The 5,760-nt window shown below is 48.1% G+C and overlaps 1 protein-coding gene across 1 annotated transcript in view; it reads left to right on the forward strand.

Annotated features, from left to right (window-relative positions):
- Positions 1 to 5,760, forward strand: part of FOXO6 (forkhead box O6) — a 143,823-nt gene that overhangs the window by 37,476 nt on the left and 100,587 nt on the right. The gene's annotated exons all lie outside the window — the stretch shown is intronic.

Below are 5,760 nucleotides of genomic sequence, written 5' to 3' on the forward strand. Positions count from 1 at the left end.
CTCACCCCCCCCCGAAAAACTTTCTAGCTATGGGTCTAATACATTGGAATTGAAAATAACAACACATAAACAGACTAACTAATATCTGCTGATCTAAGCGCCGTGTTGGCTAAAACCCTTGTGGTCTCTAGAACAAAGAAACAGGAAGCTCCCCAAAAACTGCCTGTGTGACCAAAAACATGCAATAACCACACTAAAACTGTTTAACCAATAGAGAAACTTATTTAGAATACTGTCTCCTACTTCTCTAATTGTCTAATTGGTCAGTGTTAACTAACTACTATTTGTAGACACAGACAGCAGACATTCTGATATGACTGGGGCTGTTATACATAGAACAGAGGTTTTAATTAAATTGCAAGAGGGATCAAATTGACCCTGAGAATTGGGGGAAAGAATACAAACTTTGACTTCAGTCTTCTACACATACATTCTCCAGATAGTCCTCAGCCTTAAGGAGGTGAATCACTCTGTGTCGTTTCAGCCAGTTTGGTGTAGTGGTTAAGTGTGCGGACTCTAATCTGGGAGAACCGGGTTTGATTCCCCACTCCTCCACTTGCACCTGCTGATGTGACCTTGGGTCAGTCACAAGCTCTGGCACAGCTGTCCTTGAAAAAGAGCAGTTTGTGTCAGAGTTCTCTCAGCCCCACCCACCTCACAGGGTGTCTGTTGTGGGGAGGGGAAGGGAAAGGCGTTTGTAAGCCGCTGAGACTCCAAGTGAAGGGCGGGATATAAATCCAATCTCTTCTTCTTCTTCTTCATACACACCAGCCTCTCTAATGGTTACAAACTGTAGTGTGTACACTGAGGGTGTTGGGATCATTTCTACACCCACCTGCATTGAATGGGAAACTGAAACGCACATACAAAGTAAAATGGACAAAACTCTGTTTTCCTTATGTTTTCCCTGAGGTTTCTTTGCTCCCAGTCTGTTTCTGTTCCAACAATAAAACGTGTGTGTGTGTGTGTGTGTGTGTGTGTGTATTGGCAGCTGGCCTCATGCTCAGTGATACTTAAGAATGTTTTTTAAAATTTCTACCACTTACTTACTTGGGGGCCTATTCAACCCCAACACTGGACTGGTAAAATAGATATTTTTGTTCAGTCAGATCCTGCCCTGATGGCGGATACCTGATGTTTGAAGGTCAGACAGCAGCCATTTTGGGACAGGCCTCTCCCAGAAGTTACTGCCTTGCTATAAGGGGAAAAAAATGGGGAGGAATGCCTGGCCAAAAGAAGAAGAAGAGAAGAGATTGGATTTATACCCCGCCCTTCACTTGGAGTCTCAGAGCGGCTTACAAACTCCTTCCCCTTCCCCTCCCCACAACAGACACCCGGTGAGGTGGGTGGGGCTGAGAGAGCTCTGACACAAACGACTCTTTTTCAAGGACAGCTGTGACAGAGCTTGTGACTGACCCAAGGTCACATCAGCAGGTGCAAGTGGAGGAGTGAGGAATCGAACCCGGTTTTCCCAGATTAGAGTCCGCACACTTAACCACTACACCAAACTGGCTCTTGAAGCAAGAGACCTGCCTACCTAAACTACTTCTTTAATCTTCTATTACCTGTGGCCTTTTTTTCTAGCCAGCTTAAGCACGTCCTCCCTGCTTGTATAATATATTTTTTTTCCTGATGAACTTCCCAAACTTTGACGTTCATTAATCTCTGTTTCAGACAAGGCATGGCCTTGGGGGCCACTTCACATGCTGCCATAAGAACAGGGTTCAGTGGGGAACAGGCTTTAGCGCAAGAAGCCACAATATTGTTTCCGCTCCACCAGAGTCTCAATTTGGAGAGCTGCTTCTGATCCCAGATCCCCAACACGGGTTTTATTTTTGCAGTACTTTTATGTTAAAAATATGTTTTCATTACCTCCAAGGGAGGGGGGGTGTAGAAAAAGCCAAGCAGGAACTCATTAGCATAACAGGCCACACCCAACAGCAGAAACTCATGAGCATATTAGGCCACACCCTGTCAGCACAGCATATTAGCATATTAGGCCAAACCCCTGTGCCTTCCCTTGGCTTGTCTGCATGCCCCGTGGCTGTGGGGAGCCCAGGCAAGCCCCCCCCCCTTGAAGGGAAGGCAGTTTAAACTGCCTTCCCCTGGCTTGCCCAGGCACCCTGCGGCTGTGGGGAGCCCGGGCAAGCTGGCCCTTGGAAAGGCCGGGGAAGGCACGGGGAGGCATTTAAATACCTCCCTGATCCTTCCAGGGTCCCCCCTGGCCCACCCACCTCAGAGTTGCGGGGGGGGGGGGTCGCTCTCCAGGCCTTCCCTCTGTAGCCACGCACGCAGAGGTTTTTGCTGTAGTGGACGTGGCCAACTCTGAAGCCAGCCGGAACTCCGTTCCTGTTCATTCCTGCCCAAAAATAGCCCTGATTACCTCAAACATTAAAGAGAAAATCTGCTTTACTTTTTAGAGCTGTGTTGAAATTTTCAAACTTTTCTATGAAAAGGGGGAATTTGTTTTTAGCCCTTTCCCCCAAGATTTCTTCAAAAGACAAACAGAAAGACTCTCATTTTTGTGCCAGTCTTCTTTTTCTTGCTCTCTTTCTTTCTCTTCCTTCCTGGTGTAGCCAACCAGGGACTACTTGGCCAGCTTTCTGTCCCTGTTTTACCATACAGGAAGGAATCAGCTGTTCTGATACTGCAGTTCGGCAGACTTGGTTCTTCCATGAAACAGCCACCTGCTGTCAGGGCCTTTCAGAGGTCGAGAGGGGCCAGGGCCCAGGGCCAGTTCCATTTTGAGGCGGGGTGGGGGGACGGACAGGGAGCCATGCTGGCCCTGGCACCAGGGTTGCCCGCTCCAAGTTGGGAAATACCTGGAAATTTGGGGGGTGGAGCCTGAGAAGGGCATGGTTTGGAGAGGGAAGGGACTTCCTCAGGGTATAATTTATTTATTAATTTTATTAAACTTATGAATCACCCACCCTGCAGAGCAGGCTCTAGGCAATCAACAACGTTTTAGACATTTAAAAAGACATTAAAAGACAGTAATTAATAAAATTACTGATAGTAACAAGAAACTAAAACCCATCAAGATGGTGATATAAACCTCCATTGCTGGTCACACTGCTGTCCCTGCACAGCAGGGCAGGGAAGGGTATGCGGGGGCCGTAGAAGAAAACAAAGCGAGAGGGTGCCAGTCTTAACCTCCCATTGCTGTCCTCAACTAAAAGCCTCCATCTCTGCCTTACAGGCCCTGCAGAATTGCATCAGATCCCTCAGGGCCTTGATGTTATTTGGCAGAGAGTTCCACCCGCTCTGGGCCAGGACCCAAAAGGGCCTGGCCCTATTCAAGGACAGCCGGATCTCCCTAGGGGCAGGCACCACCAGCATAATGCCATAATGCCACAGAGTCCACCTTCCTACGTGGCCAGTTTCTCCAGGTGAAATGATCACTGTCACCTGGAGATCAGTTGTAATCCCAGGAGATCTCCAGCCACCACCTGGAGGTTGGCAACCCTGCTTGGCACAGCTGCTGACATCGTTGCTGCCTCCAGAGGAGGATATCAAGTCACAGTGTGCACTACAGGCAGTATGGGATAGGGTTGCCAAGTCGACTTACCTCTCCGGCGGGGGACTTTGTGGCGGCTCCCGGCATGTGCACGCACGTGCAAAGCGCGCGCGCGCCGCATGTATATCACAGGGAAGTGACGTCATGACGCCGGGCATGCTGGGGGCGGGGCACAGCCATTTGAGGGGGAAACTCTATGTTTTCCCCTCAAATGGCTGTGCCCCGCCCCCAGCGTGCCCGGCGTCATGACACCCCGGGGGAATTTGGCAGCCCTAGTATGGGACATGAGTTTAAAGCTGTACGATGAACGTCGTGTTCTTTCATTCCTGTCCTCTGAGACTGTATGTGTAACCTCATTTTGAGATATTGTCAAAAGTCTAAATTTGGTGCACTCTGTGAATGTGAGGTCCAGGCCCTCCCCGCCCTGTGATAGGTATTTCCCCTCAAGCAAATAGGCAGCCAAATCCAGATCAGCCAGGGAAAACCATCTGAGTGTAAAGAAGTCGGGCGCGGCTGAGGTGGATTCAGAGTTCTTGGCTCTGCGGCACTGTCCCTGTGCCCCAGATCTAGAATGCGCACAGAGGCACAAAGGATTAACAAGCCTGTTATGAATTGACAACCTCATAAATTCTTCTCTTCTTTCTCCCCCTTCCCTGTGCTTCCTTTGGAGGCTGTCAAACCTATTTGGTTCCCAGAGATGTTAGCTGCCGTTTTATTACTGCCGTCTGGGTAGCCAGCTTCCTTTTTTTGCTGGTTTTTTCCCCCAGCAGCTTTGATTTATCTCTGCACTTTGCACTGATTGGATTAGAAGTTTAAATGCTTAAAAGTGCATAACAATATATTTTTCTTATTAATATTAAAAAATCATTATTGGCTTTTTTTATCGTTCTGGTTTGAATTGAATCTCTCCCCCCCCCTCCCCCAATTTGATTTATCCTCACTCTGTGAGTGGAATTTAATGCTAATAGGAGCAATCATTGGGGGTTTTTTAATCTTTTTGACTGTTTGGAAAACTTTCCCTGCAAAAGGGAAATTACGGCATTATTAAGAGTCCATTAAAAAGTAGGTTCATCTGGCATTTGCTAGCGATTTACCTGCGAGGGAGGGACAGGACTGAAAATGGAGAGACAAAGAACCTGTTTGGCAGAGTCTTCTTTCCACATCCGTCCTTAGCTGTAATGCAATTATCGCAGCAGTTTTTATAATCACGTCTATTATGTTACACCTATTAATTGCAGGACCCCTTGGTTAAATTTCTTGTGGGACACCAGGCTAATCATGAGCTCAAATCACCACGGAGTATGACTCTTTTGTGTTAACCTGTGGATTAGGTGTCTTTGTAGCACTCAGCTGAGGCCCAAGAACCATGCGCACGCACCGTTCCAACACCTCCTTCCCTGCAATCAGCTCGGCTCCAAATCTGCTGCCTGGGCTGAATTCTGTAGGGGGCCTGGTAGAGTCTCAGAGGCAGCTTCTGGCTGATAAACCCTCATATGGATTGAAAAAGCTGAAAATGTATATGTAGACCTAAAACTGCAGTTGACAGGCATAACTCAGCCCTGTTATGGAAGGGGGTGTGTGTGTGTGTGTGTGTGTGTGTGTGTGTGTGTGTGTGTGTGTGTGTGTGTGTGTGAAATCAAGGCATCCCCTCAACATGTTGGTTTCTGGGGATGCTGACATTGCTTTAAGCTTCTGTCCCTGTGAAAGCACTAAGAACAAGGATGGCTGGACGAAAATGATTTGCCCTTTGCTATCAGAACAGTAGTTGCTGGAATGTGAAGACTTGTTGCGAGTCACTACTGGACAGTACCAATGACATCACTGTAAAGTGCCATCAAGTCACAGCCAACTTATGGTGACCCTAAAAGAGGTGGTTTGCCATTGCCTGCCTCTGCATAGTGACCCTGGACTTCCTAGGTGGTCTCCCATCCAAGTACTGACCAGGGCTGACTCTGCTTAGCGTCTAGAGATCTGATGAGATGGGGCTAGCCTGGGCCATCCAGGTCAGGACACACAGTGTCACTAGTGAGAAATAAAACATCCTCCTTCCACATCTCATGCGGTTGTGGAACTACTTTGTGACCTCCCACCAGGCATCCATCCATCCATCCACTTAAAGGAAGACTAGTCTCCCCCCCCCAAGTGTTGACAAGCAAAATAGAGAGCCTTCCTTCCTTCCTTCCTTCCTTCCTTCCTTCCTTCCTTCCTTCCTTCCTTCCTTCCTTCCTTCCTTCCTTCCTTCC

The sequence above is a fragment of the Gekko japonicus genome, unplaced genomic scaffold, assembly GCF_001447785.1.
Source record: "Gekko japonicus isolate JY-2015 unplaced genomic scaffold, Gekko_japonicus_V1.1 scaffold112, whole genome shotgun sequence".
In the NCBI taxonomy this organism is placed as follows: domain Eukaryota; kingdom Metazoa; phylum Chordata; class Lepidosauria; order Squamata; family Gekkonidae; genus Gekko; species Gekko japonicus.